This window comes from Pongo abelii, chromosome 17, assembly GCF_028885655.2.
Source record: "Pongo abelii isolate AG06213 chromosome 17, NHGRI_mPonAbe1-v2.0_pri, whole genome shotgun sequence".
In the NCBI taxonomy this organism is placed as follows: domain Eukaryota; kingdom Metazoa; phylum Chordata; class Mammalia; order Primates; family Hominidae; genus Pongo; species Pongo abelii.
In genome coordinates, this window is record NC_072002.2 from 71,020,363 (window position 1) to 71,037,098 (window position 16,736).

Here is a 16,736-nt window from a genome sequence, read left to right on the forward strand (position 1 = left end):
CTGTGGGTAACTGGGCAGGAGGAACATTTTGTTTACCCCCAATCAGGGGACCTAGTGCATCCCGGGGCTTGGAGGTTGTCATTTGCCATGGGTTGGGGCAGCAAGTCTATGGGTAAGGGAGATTCCTGGCTTCACTTTCCACACTTGCTGGGGCCCAGCATGTAAATCTAGTCCCTGGCAGGAGATGGAACCCAGCAGTTCTCAGCCTGAGTGCCCTCAGTTTCCCTGACTTGCAAGGCAGGGGCTCCCAGGTGCCTCTGGGATCCATACTTACCCTAAGAGAATCCCAGCAAGAGGGAGTGCTCCCTCAGGCAACTTGGTACTTGGGTGCCTCTCTTCCTCCTTCCAACATTTCTAAATCTGGCCTGTTTCTGCCCATTTGTTTGGGGGAACTGGGTCTTGCTTTGTCACTCAGGCTGGAGTACAGTGGCATGACCATGGCTTACTGCAGCCTTGACCTCTTAGGCTCAGGTGATCCTCCTGCTTCAGCCTCCTGAGTAGGTGGTACCACAGGCACATGCCACCATGCCCAGTTAATTTTTAAATTATTTGTAGAGTCAGGGTCTCCCTACATTGCCCAGGCTGTTCTCAAACTCCTGGCCTCAAGCGATCCTCCCCACTTAGCCCCACAAAGTGCTGGGATCACAGGTGTGAGCCACCATGCCCAGCCTGTTTTTGCCTTTTCTGGCCAGCTTTAGACACCCACCAGAGACAAGCCACAAAAAAAAAAAAATTGAAAAAGTTTAGTGATTTCACATAGGAGTTAAATGCTCTGACATTTGGATTTACAACTGGGATTGCACAATATAAGGATAAACAATAAAATCTATATGACAAGCTGAGAGACAGACAGAAAAAGAAAGGAAAAAGCTTCATGTCTTATTACCTTTAATGATACTTTTTTCTTACTTTTTAAACAAAGTTTCTCATGTTTTAATCTATCACTAGGTCCTGCAAATTGTGTAGCTGGCACTGCTACCACTGTCCAGGTAAAAGCTGTGGATGAAGAGTTAGATAAGAGACATTGCCTAAAACAATCACTTCTCAGTTGTTTGCTAAATTTTTGTGAGAACTCAGATCTCTTCTCATGAAGATTTCTGTTTCCTTCCATTTCCAGACAATTACCTACATTTGTTATAGATCCCAGGGCCAGGTCTTCTTCCCTTCCATTTTTCTATCTCATATGAACTATTTTATGTGTGAACTTTTCTCTTTCCAGTGTATGTAGTTGGAACATAACTACTCATAGAAAACTATGACATACTTTTCCCTAATAAAATATATACTCTGCAACTTAAAAAAAAAACTTATAAATGTTAACACTTATAAAATTATCACCCAAATAGTTTATTCTAAGAATGATCAAAGAAACAGAGTTACTTAAGAAGAAATAAAATTCAAAATATCTTAAATTCTTTACTTGGGCTTTTACCATTCAATGAAGAGACTCACGGAAATTCTTGAAATTCCATATGTTCCTTCCATCTACTTCTCTCTTGCACCAAATTCATCCTGCTAGTAAGTGATAGAGATCTAAACCCAAGTAGTTAATCCAAAAGTCATGCTCTTTGCCACTGTACTTGTGTCAATGTTTCTCAAATTTTAGTGTGTAGCATCCAGAATCCAGAATCACTTGGATGTCTCATAAAGACAGATGAATAGGCCCCGCTCTCAGTGTCAGATGCATTACGTGGGAGATTTTTGCATTTCTAACAAGTTCCCAGGTAATGCTGATGCTGCTGGGCTGAGACCACACTTTGAGAACCACTGACTATGTAGTAGTTTAAATTTTGATGTTAGGTGAATTGCAGGAAGAAACTTCCTCTTCTGGGTGCCCTCCCTTACACAAAGGGTACTTATCCTTGTGATCTTCCTTGCACAAAAGAAAGATATCTGCTTGCAAGTAATTTTCTGTAAATCTTCAAGCATATTTCAGAGCTGATTTAAAATCTCATCTGAGGCCGCATTTCACAGATCATAAGGAGCAAAAGCTGTCAACTCTGCCATAGGGAGTGACTTTGGACCATTGCTCCTTTCATGGGTGGCTAAATTTGCCCAGTGCTGCCAAGACCAGGCTTCCTAAAGGTATCAGTTACCTGTCAAGCTGATGTGCTCTATGTGGAGGTGTAGAAAGCAGCCTATGCATTGTTTACCCATTTACCTACTCATTCTTTACCCTTAATCCAATCAAAAGATGACCCACTCTCATAATCAAATCAGTCCAATCAAAAGATGACCCATCTCATTGGGGATGACAATTTACTTTGAAATCCTTTGATGTCATAGAAGCTATCAAGTAGTATCAGTCTACTTGGAATCTCTAGTTATACAGAACAATCAGAATTACCAATTGCACTTCCAGAAACTTTCCTGCTTTTTGCTCCAAGAGAATTTACTGTAGTAAATTCTTACTTTAAAGAATACTCATTAAAATATAATTTTAAAAGTTGACAGGCAATTTGGAAAAGAAGAGGTAAATGACTCATAATCTCACCACTCTAACAAAACCAATATTGGCATTCTGGTTTATTTCCTTCCAGTCTTATTCCTATTCATCTATTTAACATGGTCATAATTTGTAATTACATTTTCAATAACTCTCTTTTCACTTATGATTATAGAGCATAATAACCTATGTAATTATTTAGTTTCTAAACATCCACAGCATTTCTTCCAGGCAGCAACAGGATATACTCAACAGCCATGTTTAAGAGAGAACTAAAACTTTCATATAGATTCCAGGGATTTTTCTGTTGTTTTTTGCTTTGCAGTGTTTATTCAGATGGTTCAGTGCTTAACCCAAGAGGAGGGGCCCTTCTTAAGCTCCAGTTAGATATTTCCAAGTTCACAGATCAAAACTAGTGACCTGTCCTTTGATAAGAGTCCGGCTCACTCCTTGAGCTTCACATTCTACTCCTTCACTTTGGTTTCTGTCTCCATAGAACTGGGCAGCAATGCGGTTTCCTGCATTTATTTCAGGGAAGAAATGTACTTTTCTTACTAGAATTCCTTCACATTCCTATTCATCCATGTAAGTCCTATCCATCCTCCAGACCACAGTGATATGGTCCCCATCTAGACAAGTTTGAAGCCTCTCACAGGGCACAAATCCTCATCTTCTTGCTGTACCTCCATCCTCTTGTTCTTGCTGTAGGTTCTATTGCCCCCACGGAATCTGGAGAACCTCTCTCAATGATCTTTGTCTTCCAGTCTCTGCATTGTCCTGCAGACTGTGCAGTTAATACAAAAACAGGCCTTGTGACTGATCAGGGCATTGAGTGCCCTTTAATAATCTTTAATAATCACCACTCCATTTTTTTTTTTTTTTTGAGATGAAGTCTTGCTCTTGTCACCCAGGCTGGAGTGCAATGGCACAATCTCGGCTCACTGCAACGTCCGTCTCCCAGATTCAAGCGATTCTCCTGCCTCAGCCTCCTGAGTAGCTGGGATGACAGGCACCAGCCACCATGCCCAGCTAAATTTTGTATTTTTAGTAGAGAAGGGGTTTCACCATGTTGGCCAGGCTGGTCTTGAACTCCTGACCTCAAGTGATCTGCCCGCCTCAGCCTCCCAAAGTACTGGGATTACGGGTGTGAGCCACCACACCCGGCCAATCACCACTCGATTTTAAGAGGTTTTCTGTTAAAAAATTAAATAATTTATTATGTTTAAAAAAATGAAATACTGAGTAGCAAAAGAATGAGTTCAAATAATAAAGATAATAAAGATTAACATTAGCAAAGAATAATCACAAAATAACAGAGGACAGAACCCTCACTCCTGTCTTTTCAGAAAAGAGCCTTTGTGGATAAACACACATACCCCTCTTTGCTTTGGCGGTTAATTGCTCCGTCTAGGTGAAAGTGGTAGCATTCTGGGTAAAGAGAATTGTGCAAACTAGGATGAGCAGTAAAGCTTCATGAAGAAACTGAGAAACTCATTAGCAGTCTGGAAATCCTCTTTCTCTGACTCCGACCTTTCTTTCACGTCTACGTGTTTTCGACACACACACAAACACACACACACACATTTTTTGATCTGGCAAGAACTTAGAAAGTCTTTAAAATTCACGCATCCACCATTTCATGGGAAACATCAGGTTTTCAGTACAATAGCAGGGAACATAAAAATTTGTGGAGAATAATTGATTAAAATGAACTTTCTAAAAGGCAGATATTAAATTAGTTACTCAGACTGAGTTTATATGTTGCAAAAGTTAAGTTGAGCTATTAAGCAATATTTCAATACTTGTAACTCATAGCGAACTCAAGTTTTCCTAACTGCAGTTTAAGCTGTTTGTCTGTCATCTACATACTTGAATCTGCTGCATTTTTAACCATGAAGACATATTCCAAATTAGCTTTATTTTCTACCATTTGTGGGGGAGGGGGAACAGCCTTACATAAAACAAAGAAAGACAAATTCCGCCTTCAGATATTCACCCATAAGTCCCTCTAATTTCATGTCAACATGCACACATTTTTCTGAGCAAGGAATTTGGCCGAGACCAACCAAATGCTAATTTAACGTTCTTGTCAGATTTAACAAATTATGTGTAACTTGGCGCATATGCTCATCAAGTTTTTAGAGATGAAGAGCATATTTACCCTAGTCAATATTCATATCTTTGAGAGAAGTTCTTTTTTTTATGTATTGTGCTTTGATGTGAGCTCAATATCTCTGCTTATTTATTCTAACGGGATAGCTTTAATTTGACCATCAGAAAATAGCAAAGATTTGCTATCTCATTATGATGTCTCCTTAATCATACCTGAACTTGGAGCAGCAACCTTGATTGGTTAGCTCTCCATTGCAATCTATAACAACCGGAAAATACATATGGGTTGCATGAATTTGAAATCTCATCTGACATCTGAGTAACGTTGATCTTGTTTATATGACAACCTCATTATGGCACATAATTGCTCAGCAATCTTCTAGCAAATACTGGGTTAAAAACGCCTGGAAGATGCTTGTTCTTCTCGTTATTAATTAGCACGTGTCCACTTCGCCAGATCCAGTGCCCAAACTTCATTTGTTATGTTCAGCCAAATGCATGAATAGCTTTGGAGTAATTATTTTCTAACATCAACTAATACCTCTCTGCACATCAATTAAAAATCCTCCTAACAAGGAACTGCATTTTGTTTGAGATCAAATGCCTGGTCCAAAGCTATATCAATCATGTAGAGCTAATTAGTGGCTCTGCTTTATATCATTTGTTTTACTTTATTATTTCATTGTACACTTCCTAATGAAACCAATTGAACAATTTAAAAATCTTTGTTCAATTAATTGAAGGCGTAAAGGCCAGCTACCTAGTCAGCCTTTCTTCTCTTTGAAAAGAAATACATGTGACGGCGGGGAGAGAGGGGGAAGCCCATAGATGTGTTATTATACCTATTTACCTTCTGAAGTGCCTGCCATATAGATGCAAGTTTTAAAAGGTTTATCACCATGCTTATACTGCTTACTAATAATTCATTGCTGACCATACCTTTACGGCATCTCTCTACTTGGTGAGCCATTTCAGAAGGATGAGTTGAAATAATAATGGGAGATGTAGGGCAGTTATTCTTGAAGACTGCGAATGGAAGCTCGCTAAATTATTGTGTATTTCTGTCAGCGTTTTATAAACTTGTTGTCCAGCTTTCCTCCTTAGTGCAAAAAAAATGCTGAGCTGTGAAAACTGTTTAGTAGCACTCCTTTGGGTCTGGATAGAGCTGTGGATTCCAATACAAATATGAATGGATTAAATGCATACTAACTACCCAAAGTGGGAAACTATAATGAGGGGAAGGGCAAATTCTAGCTCTTTAGAATTTCTGTCTGCTCATCAGAACCAGGCCTCAGTTCTGGCTGAGCAGGACGGCAGGTGCGGGAGAGGAGCCCCATTTCACCAGGTGTACAGCATCCCAGCCTGTGACCTCTGTCACACCCAGCCTTCCTTTTGGTATTTATTTTGATTTATGAAATCTTCCAGTGCCCCAAATCTTTGTGCAGAGGTGGTTTCCCCAGACAAAAAGCATATCACAATTAATGCAAAATCAAGGGAGTTAATGTTGGTAAAAGTAGAATTTATTTTCTCCAGCGCTGTCGCCTCTCAGTGGCCCCCTTCCTCACAAACATGAATACGTTTTAACTAAACAAAACTGATACATCAGCAGATGTCGGGGCTTTCAACAAATGGGCTGTGGTTCTCTCTTTGGTCTGTGCCAGAAGGGGAAAAATCAGGACCAAATTTTCTAAATAGTTAGGCTGGATTAAAAATTACTACAGAGTTGTACCAGCATATAAACTTATGGCATGTATTTACACATTTATTACTTCGAAAATAAACTGATAGGAAGAATTCTATCCAAGAACAGGAAGGATGTGATTTTTTTTAAAGCTCTTCCAAGGTTTGAAAATCCTCTAGAATCACTCGGGGGTAGAGATTAAAAGACTTGGGAATCCCCTAATTTACTTGTTCTTCACCCAGACGTCTGTTCTTTACAATGATTAAGTTACTAACCTTTATTCATCAGTAATAATTGAATTTTACACCAATTATTACCAAATGAACTGCTCTGCCGCAATTTTAAATAGCCTTTTTTGCAGACTATCTCCCATGATTTATATGAATCCTATAGGGAAGGCAGAAAAAAAATTTATGGGGATGGATGGTTTGAATTCAATGTAAATGGATAAAATTGCGTGATAGCTTCTTCTGATTCTGCCAATGAATTTAACAGATACCTTTTCGGCTCTGGCATTCATTTAAAAATCTGAGTGGCAAGTCCAAATGTAAATCTTCAAAAGCCTTAGAGGTTAGACCATGGCACACTCTATTTTAAGAAAAGATAGAGAGGTGGATATTTTACATAAGGTCATTTTAATTTCATTATCCAGAAAAATCTGTGATTCAGAGGGTCAAATACCTCTATAAAACACCCCTTTTGCGGCTATCCCAGGAACTCATTCACTCACTTTTCCAGCTGATATGGATCTAAGCTTAGGTCCTATTTCTTCCAAGAAGCCTTCCCCAAAGCACTTGCCCTCTGACCTTTCTGCCTAATCTCTGCCTGTCTTTTAATGTTTTTCTCATGTTCCAGCAACTCCTGAAATATTTCCTTATTACTCAAGCTTGTGGTTTCCCAAACACCAGTGATGACAGAAATCACCTGGGAAATGCAGACTCCTAGGTGATTCTCCTGAGATTCTGAATTAATAAATTTGAGGTGGGTCCCCCTGGAAATCTGAAAGAAAGTTCTAAAAACACACTGAGGGAGCAGATGGGTCACCTCCTCTGAATACTTAAGCAATTGTAACATACACCATGCATTTCTGTTCTCGGTTTTTATTGCTACGTATTATTCTATGATTATTTTATTTATATCTCCCCTGGGAAATTACAAATACCTTGAATGTGGAGAACACTTTATTTTGAACATTTCTACTCCACTTTATCCTCCTAGAAAACCAAGAATACCTTGTAAATTCTTGATAAGAAATCATTAAATTTAATTTTGAGAAAGGCTGCAGGCGGTACAGCAGGGGACATGAGGGAAGCAGAAGGAGAAAGAAGAAAAGGAAGTATTCTCTGCCTTTTGAAGGTAAGATGTTTATCACATGGTTCTCATAAGACCAAAGACATTTATTGATTTTTTTCTGATGGCCACATCAGAGATTACAATTTGCAGAAATTTCAGAAAACATGGAAAAGCACTACTTCTTTTTTAAAAGAGTCACCAGTATAATCACCAAGAAATAACCATTTTTCATATTTTGGTGTCTCTCTAATAAATCTAGTTCTCCAACTTGCAAATTATAATTTGCTTCATGGGAAAAGTCCCATGCAGAGTTAGTGAATTTGACCTTTGCCCATGATGGGGGCAGTCAGAGAAATTTATCTCATTTTTGCCTTTAGAGCTTACAGTTTTAGGACCCATGAGCCTGGTTCTAAAATCAAGCCCTGGAAAGCAAACAAGAACAGTGTTATTGTCTGAATGTTTCTGTCCCCCCAAAATTTAGATGATGAAACCTAATTACCAATGTGACAGTATTAGGATGGAGCCTTTTGGAGGTGATTATGTCATAGTGGCAGAGCGACCATGAATGGGATTAGGGACCTTATAAAAGAGGCCCAGACAGATTCCTTATCTCTTCCACCACGTGAGGACACAGCTAGAAGGTGCCATCTATGAACCAGAAAGAGAGCCCTCATCAGACACTGAGTCTGCTGGCATCCTCAACTTGGACTTCCCAGTCTCCAGAACTGTGAGAAACCAATCTCTGTTGGTTTCTGTTTATAAGCCACCCAGTTTATGGTATTTTATTATAGCGTCCTACACAGACTCAGACAAACAACAAATAAATTGTTGCTAAAACCAAAAGGATTAAGAGAATATTCAAAGCCAAAGCAGTTAGTGAGTCCTGCGACTTGAGAAGACAACAATGGGCAAGGAATTAAATAGCCAACATGTGGGAATAGTTTGAAAAACTGCTCAAAATGGAGGTAACAGGGGCGAAGGTTGGTATGAAAGGCAGGCACATGGGAAACAGTATTAGTTCATACATTAACTTGAGGATAGATTGAAGAGGATTTAAAACTTAAGGGGAAAATAAAATCAGAATTCAAATTTCAAAAGTACCCACTACAAGAAAGCTGAAAAAGTGTTTGTAGTCATAAAGTATTTTTTATATAAAGAGATGAAAGGAAAATTTTTAATTATAGAGATGTTGACGATAAATTGAACTGTTCAGCACTTACATATATATTTGATATTGGATACACTCAACCACATTTTAAAAACAGTACCTATCCTTCCTCCTGCATTCTTAATATAACAGCTTCACAGATTCCTGTAGAGGAACATTATTTCATCAATAATATGCTTGCTTTTGATATGAAGCTTATAATGTCTTCATAATTAAAATATGCTGGGAAGTTGTCAAAGTCTTTGATTTGTATGTGTATGTATGTGTTTATTTTAAAAATACATTTACTCATAGTTCAAATATTAGTTCTCTTTGAAGTTCTCTTTGAACTTGTGGGTCAGAGGGGAAAATCATGGATTCATCTACTAATCAGTGTGTCTCTCTGAATACCAGAGAATGTTTCGAAATCTAAATCTGCACATAAATAAAGGTTTTAACGTGAGAAAAAGCTGAAGGTATACAAAAAGAAGAAAAACATACCTAAATGTTTTGTCTAGTATTTGTAGTGCTAAAAGATAATTGTCATTATTTTCTTCATTCTTAAACATTTCAGAGTTCACTGAAAATTTTAAAAGTTTAAGGCAGTGTTTCTCAGATTATTTTAGGTTACCAGTCATGAAAGATTCTTCAGTAAAAAGGGCTCTGAGTTCAAATAAACTAAGGAAGTTCTCCCTCCTGTCAGTCACTAAGTTATTCACTTGGAACTTCCCAAATCACATTAGTTCATTTAAAGTCTCTGTTAAGTCCTATAACAAAGACTTGTGCTTGCTTCGTCTTATTATTTGACTCCCCCAAATAATTATCCTTTTGGATACATATTTTGACTATCAGTCTGGGTGTGCTTTTTATGAAACACCGGAGATGATATCCTAACTATATAACAACAAATATAGCAGGGAAATGATCACTTAGAAGGGACACTGGCTGTAAACAACCTGCATCACCATATGACTGCATCCTGGCTGCATATTAGAGCTGATCATTCCTATTAAGAATGCCATGAAACTGTTAATTTAATTCATTTGGGGATACACTAGCCAAAAAGACACTAAAATTAGATTTTTCCAATATTACATATTAAATTTTGCCTCTACACTAAATAAAAATAAAGGCAATATTGATTTAAATTTTTTTTATTTTTATAGTACTTATGGAACTTCAAAGGCTATAGATGGATCCTGGTTTAAAATGGTAAGTTAAAACTCTATTAGAGAATCTCTCACCTTTGATATACAAGAATATGATTATTCATACAAATAAAGAGACATAATGAAATAAGCATCAATGACTAGTTACCATGGAAGAAAGCAGAAGATTCTGGAGAGTGAAACAGAGGCCGGGCATAGTTCAGCTCTAAACTCTGCCCTTACCTTTTAGAGACTACATTAGTGAGTCCACAAATCCTTAGTAGGGTCTCTAACATCCACCATTCTGGAGAGAAACACACAGAATAGGTATCTGCAATTTTCATTCTTCTGACCCGGTGGTGGAACCAGCCTGTAGGAAGAAATGGAAAAAGGTGTCGTGGGTCTGACTCTCAGATGAAGTGAAGGCTTCAGGGCTACACAAGGAATTGCAAGAGGCAAGCTGCACCCTAAAAGTAATGGTACATGCTCCCTAAATATGTAGATAAAATCCTGATAAAGAATAATATCTCCACTTGGTCGAAGAATACAAAATTTCAGTTAGGAGGAATAATTTAAAGAGCGCTATTGTACAACATGATGATTATAGTTAATAACAATGTACTGAGTACTTGAAAATTGCTGAGAATAGACTTTAAATGTTCTCACCACAAATAAATATGTGAGGTAATGCATATGTTAATTAACTTGATTTAGCCATTCAACCGCATGTATGTACATATTTCAAAACATCGCATTGTACATCATAAATATATACAATTTTTACATGTCAATTTAAAAATATATATTTTTTTAAGTTAAGAAAAGGAATAATATCTCTGAGGGAGCACAGCTCAGTTATTCTAACAAGGACATCTTTTGCATCAGCTAAAGGCTCTAACTTTGCTATCTGTATTCATCCATTTTCATACTTCTATGAAGAAATATCCATGACTGGGTAATTTATAAATAAAAAGAGGCTGAATGGGCTCACAGTTCCACATGGCTTGGGAGGCCTCACAATCATGGTGGAAGGTGAAGGAAGAGCAAAGTCACGTTTTTCATGGCTGCAGGCAAGAGGGCTTGTGCAGGGGAACTGCCCTTTATAAAACCAGCGGATCTCATGAGACTTACTCACTATCACAAGAACAGCATGGGAAAAACCCACCTCCATGATTCAGTTACCTCCCGCTGGGTCCCTCCCACAGCATGTGGGGATTATGGAAGCTACAATTCAGGATAAGTTTTTGGTGGGGTCACAACCAAACCATATCACTATCCTTCAGACTGCTAAGAAATCAATAGAACAGAGTATTGATTAGGAATTGCCTTCAACTATAGGCAACAGAGGCCTGATTATAGTGGCTTAAAAATCAAAAGCTTAATACTTTACATGGAAGAATTCCAAAGGCAGGCAATCCAGGGTTAGGATAGTAAAACCATAAATTTGTAATGCACTCAAGTTTCTTCTTTCTTTTCTGTCATCAGTAGCACGTGACATTTATTCTCAAAGTTTCAGTATGGTTGCTGAAGATCCAGCCATCACATTTACACTCCAGGAAGGAAGGAGGTAAAGAGCAAGAAAAAGAAATTCTTCTATCTAAGTTGTATCTTTAAGTAAAATTTTCCAGAAGCCTTATTTAATTACTTGCAAATATATCTCAGTGATGACTACTAGCTACAAATCAAGTTGGGAAATATAATTGTATCTATCAGAGCACATTGCTCCATGGGAAAAAAAAATCAATGGCCCCTTACTAAGGAAAAGGAGGATAGATATAAGTAGACAACTAGTAATGTTTACTACAAATTTTAAGTAACCAGCAATCAAACTGTATCTGTGAGGGAAAAACAAACTGGTCTCAGATTCAGTGGAAATAAAACCCAAATTCTCCAAACAGTACATCGGACTCAATACAATTTCTGAAACTAGGTAAAAATACCATAGCCAAACAAGAACAAAAACAAAACAAAACAAAAAGATGGAAAAGAAAGAAAGGAGAATATAAAGATAAATCAGAAGAAAGAAATTATCAGGCAATATTCAGGAAAAAGTCTCAATCTAGAACAAAAATTTGGATTTATTTGTTTCTGTTTCCTTCCAATGTTGTAGTGATGGCTTTTTAAATTTAAATTTTGTTTCATGCTTATGTAAAATACTTACAAAGTATTTTGACTTGGGAAGTCAAAACCACAAATAAAAGGTATATTCAGATAAGTCAAACTTCTATCCCTCTTTCACTTTTTAGGTAATTGATACGGTTTGGTTCTGTGTCCCCAGCCAAATCTCATGTTGAATTGTAATAATCCCCATATGTTATGGGAGGGACCTGATGGGAGGTAATTGAATCATGGGGGCAGGTTTTTCCCATGCCATTCTCGTGATAGTAAATATGTCTCACAAGATCTGATGGTTTTATAAAGAGCAGTTCTCCTACACATGCTCTCTTGCCTGCTGCCATGTAAGATGTGACTTTGCTCCTCATTCACCTTTAGCCATGATTGTGAGGCCTCCTCAGCCAAGTGGAACTGTGAGCCCATTAAACCTCTTTCTTTTATAAATTACACAGTCTTGGTAATTCTTTAATAATGACATGAGAACAGACTAATATGGCAATTTAAAAAAAGATTGTCTTCTGTTTTTCAAATAGTTCACTTTATGCCGATATTTAGAAATATTACTCTCTTGTGTGGATGCACCATGCTTTTAGTCAATCTAATACTGTTGATGGACATTTGGGTTGTTTCAAGTCTTCATTATTACATATAATGCTGGAATCAGTGGGCTATAATAAACATCTCTTCAGTTTTTGACAGTGTATCTTTGTGATAGTTTTCTAAAAGTGGGATTTGAAGATCAGAGCTTATGGGTGCATAATTTTTCTAGGCATTGTCAAATTCCCTTCCACAAGTTGATACTGTGTTGTATTCCCATCAGGAGAGGGCTGTTTCCCCACAGCTTTCCTAATGCAGTGTGCCATGAAAGTTTGGAATTTTGCAAATTTGAGACATGAGAGATAATATCTTAATGTAATTTTATTTTTTTTACTTCATTTTCTTTCCAACTTTTATTTTAGGTTCAGGTGTACATGTGCAGGTTTGTACATGTGTAAATTGCATGTCTCGGTTTGCTGTACGGATTATTTTGTCACCCAGGTGATAAAAATAGTACCCGATAGGTAGTTTTTCAATCCTCACCCTCCTCCCAACCTCCACCCTCAAGTAGGCCCCGGTGTCTGTTGTTAATTTCTTTATGCCCATTTGAACTCAGTGTTTAGCTCCTACTTATAAGTGAGAACACACAGTTGGTTTTCTGTTCCTGTGTTAATTTACTTAGGATAATGGCCTTCAGCTCCAACCATATTGCTCCAAATAACATGATCTCATTCTTTTCTATGATTGAGTAGTATTCCATGGTGCATATCTACCACATTTTGTACCACATTTTCTTTATCCAGTCTATAATTGATGGGCATTGAGGTTGATTTCATGCCTTTGGTATTGTAATGAACATATGCATGTGTATGTCTTTATGGTAGAATGATTTATATTCCTTTGGGTATATATCCAGTAATAGGATTGCTGGGTTGAATGGTAGTTCCGTTTTAAGTTCCTTAGGAAATCTCCAAATTGCTTTCTATAGTGACAGAACTAATTTCCATGCCCGCTAGCAGTATATAAGCATTCTCTTTTTTCCCCAACCTTGGCAGCATCTGTTTTGTTTTTTGTTTTTTGGGTCTTTTTACTTTTTAATAATAGTCACTTAATGTAATTTTATTTTGCATTTCTCTTATGAAGAGGAAGGTCAAGCACTTTTTCATAAGTTCAAGAGCCATTTACATCTTGTTTTCCATGAACTGTTTCTTCATTTCTTTAGCTCATCTTTCTAGGGTTATTGGTTTTTTTGTTCTTTAATTCGAGAAACTATTCATATATTGGGGACAATACCTTTTGCAATGTCAGTTGTCAATAGACACAAGTTTTCCCTAAGCCCACAAAAAGGCTGGTGTGGCTTTGACCAGGGTCGAAGCAATGGAGGTGGGAGCAGGGGTGGAATTCTGGAAAACCTTTGAAAACAGAGCCAAGACAATGTCCTGATAGGTTAAAGGTGGGGTGTGTGTGACAGACAGAAGAGTCAAAAATGACTTCAACGTTTTCATTTAAGCATCGGGAAGCCTAGAGATGAAATGACGAATGCTGTGGGCGCAGCAGATTTTACAGGGAAGATTACAAGTTTAATCTTAGGCCTGCAAAGTTTGACATGTTCATCAGACCTCCATGTGGGGGTGTCAAGTAGGTTCAGCTGGAGATTAAAATTTGGAAAATTTCTCAACACAGAGATGGTATTTAAAATCTTGAGACTGGCTAAAATAACCCACTAAGTAAGGTAGAATAAAAAAGAGAAAGGGTCCAAGTACTGAGCTAAAGGGCCTTCACTCAGTAAGAGGCCAGGGAGAAGTGGAGGTGGCATCAAAGAAGACTATGCGCTTGTGGGGTAGGGAGAGACCCAATAGAAGGTAGAACAAATAAGAAAGTGTGTTCTTATCTGTGTCTCAAAGACATACTCCTACACTATCTTGCATTTACTTTATAGCTTCTCCTTGCACATTTAGATTTTTAACCTATCATGCACTCATCTTTATAAATAGTCTTAGGTAGGGATTCTGGCTTATATTTTTTTCTTCTGCATATGGCAAGCCAGTGTTGCCAACACTACTAGATAATCTCTTCTTTGCCCCAGTGATTTACAGCACTAATCATACTATACAATCATTTCCTGTATATTCATTGGCATGTTTTTGAGCTCTCCACTCTATTCCATTGGTGTATTTGTCCGTTCTTGTGCCAGTGCAATGCTGTTTTAATAAACATGGCTTTGTAGTTTATCTTAACATCAGGTAGAGAAAGTTTCCCCTCTTTGTTCTTTTTCAAAGTTGATTTAGGTATCTCTGAATCTTTATTCTTCCAAAGGTTTATGAGGAAGTTTATTAAATTACTCCCCAAAAATTCAATTTGAAAAGAATTGACATCTTTTTACTTTTTTTTTCAACCAAGAGTATCGAATACTGTTATATTGCATAAGATTATGGTCTATGTATTTTATTAGTCTTAAGTTTTGGTATACAAAGAATTTTTTGATTAATTCTTGTATATTTTATCCATTTTTTCTATTGCAGATTATATTTTACCTTTTATTACTTTCTTTGCTTGAATATGTAAGCTGACCTTGTACATGGCAACAGCGCTCTTTTTTTAAAATTGTGGTAAAAAGCACATAATATAGCATTTACTGTCTCAACAATTTTTAAGTATCCAATTCAATAGTCTTACAATATTCAAATTGTTGTGCACCACATCTCTAGAACTTTTTCATCTTGCAATACTGAAACTGTATACCCGTTGAACAACTCCCCATTTTCCCCTCCCCTAGCTACAATTCCACTTTGTTTCTATGTGTTTGACTACTTTAGATACCTTATATAAGTAAAATCATATAGTATTTGTCTCTTTGTGGCTGACTTACTTCACATAGCATAATGTTCTCAAAGATATGAATACTAATGTCCAGCAAGTTCATCCATGCTGCATCATGCTAAGGATAAGGCATGGAAGAAACCCGACCCATTGGCTGGGTCTAACAACACCTGGCTAGCACAGTAAGTTATAAATGGACAAGAAGATGACTAGAAAAATGGAAGAAGCATCTTCTAGAGCAAAGCAGTCTAATAGAACTTTCTGCAATGATGAAAATGATCTGTAGCAGGTGCTATCCAATATGGTAGCCACTAGCCACAGATAGCTATCACTTAGCACGTGGTTAGTGCAACTGTGAAATTGACTCAATATCAGTTAAGTTTTATTAATTTGTATTTAAAATTAAATAGTCACCCATGTCTGGTGTCTAGCATATTGGACAGTGCACTTCAAGAAGAAGCTCTGTATACTGATGAGCTCTGTATACTCTGAGGGCCTGTCTCTGGAAATGTGGCTGAACACAGGATCACTGCAGGGATCCCCCACTGAGGCTGCCACAGTTCAAAGAAAAGGTGTGAATTTACACTTTGTTGATTCCAGAGGAAATAACCCAGAGTAGCAAAATTTATTTGGGGGCTGGAATAAAAGGCCTGATTTATCTACCTGTATAGATCAATCCCCTAAGTCATAGGAGATGAACTGCACTTAGATCAAAACCATCTTCTTTCTGGAGCTTGTATTACTCTCCCAGGTAGAGCTGGTTTCTCTCTTCTCTGTGTAGCAGTGCAGACCTCTACAGCTACATTTATTGCATAGCACCAGAGTAAACAATTTCTTTGGCTGCCTTCCTTTAAGTTCCTTGAGGGCAGGGTCTGTTTTTGTATCCCCAGAGACATAAACAATATAAGTGATTTATCAATGTATATGACAGAAAAAGCAGAGGAAAATGTAAAGAAGGAGATATAGATAAAAAGAGGAAGGTAGAATGAAAGGAAGGGAGGGATAGATATCTCTATGGGATTGCATAAAAATACTCTGGTATTAAAGATAGAACCTCCAGATTCTTAGCTGTGTTCATTCCTCTACGTCACGTTAGAATCTTCTATTAAAGATCCTAAAAGGACTCTTAGGACATGACCACAGTGTCACTGTTTTGAGTTATGGAACATCATTTGACCACAAGATTTTCCTTTTCTTCAGTAGCTCAGAAATTTATCTCTAACAGTACACATAGTTGGAACATCAGGAAGTTGTGTCTTAAAACATAGGTGTAGCTAAAGAACAAAGAGATAAAGGTGATCTCTCTGAAGTGATCAGCCAGTACTGAAGTGACCCATCACTGAGATCAAAAAGCTGGATACTCAAGTGAAAATTAAATGGTCTCAAGTCTGGAGGACTCTGTGAAGCTGATGAACACATCTAATGGTGGTAAAAGAC

The 16,736-nt window shown here is 37.5% G+C and overlaps 1 long non-coding RNA gene across 1 annotated transcript in view; it reads right to left on the reverse strand.

Annotated features, from left to right (window-relative positions):
* Window positions 1–16,736, reverse strand: part of LOC134760302 (uncharacterized) — a 42,108-nt gene that overhangs the window by 24,232 nt on the left and 1,140 nt on the right. Inside the window, exon 2 of the long non-coding RNA XR_010137592.1 lies at window positions 10,071–10,197. This is a non-coding gene — a long non-coding RNA (uncharacterized LOC134760302). The remainder of the gene's footprint in view (window positions 1–10,070; window positions 10,198–16,736) is intronic.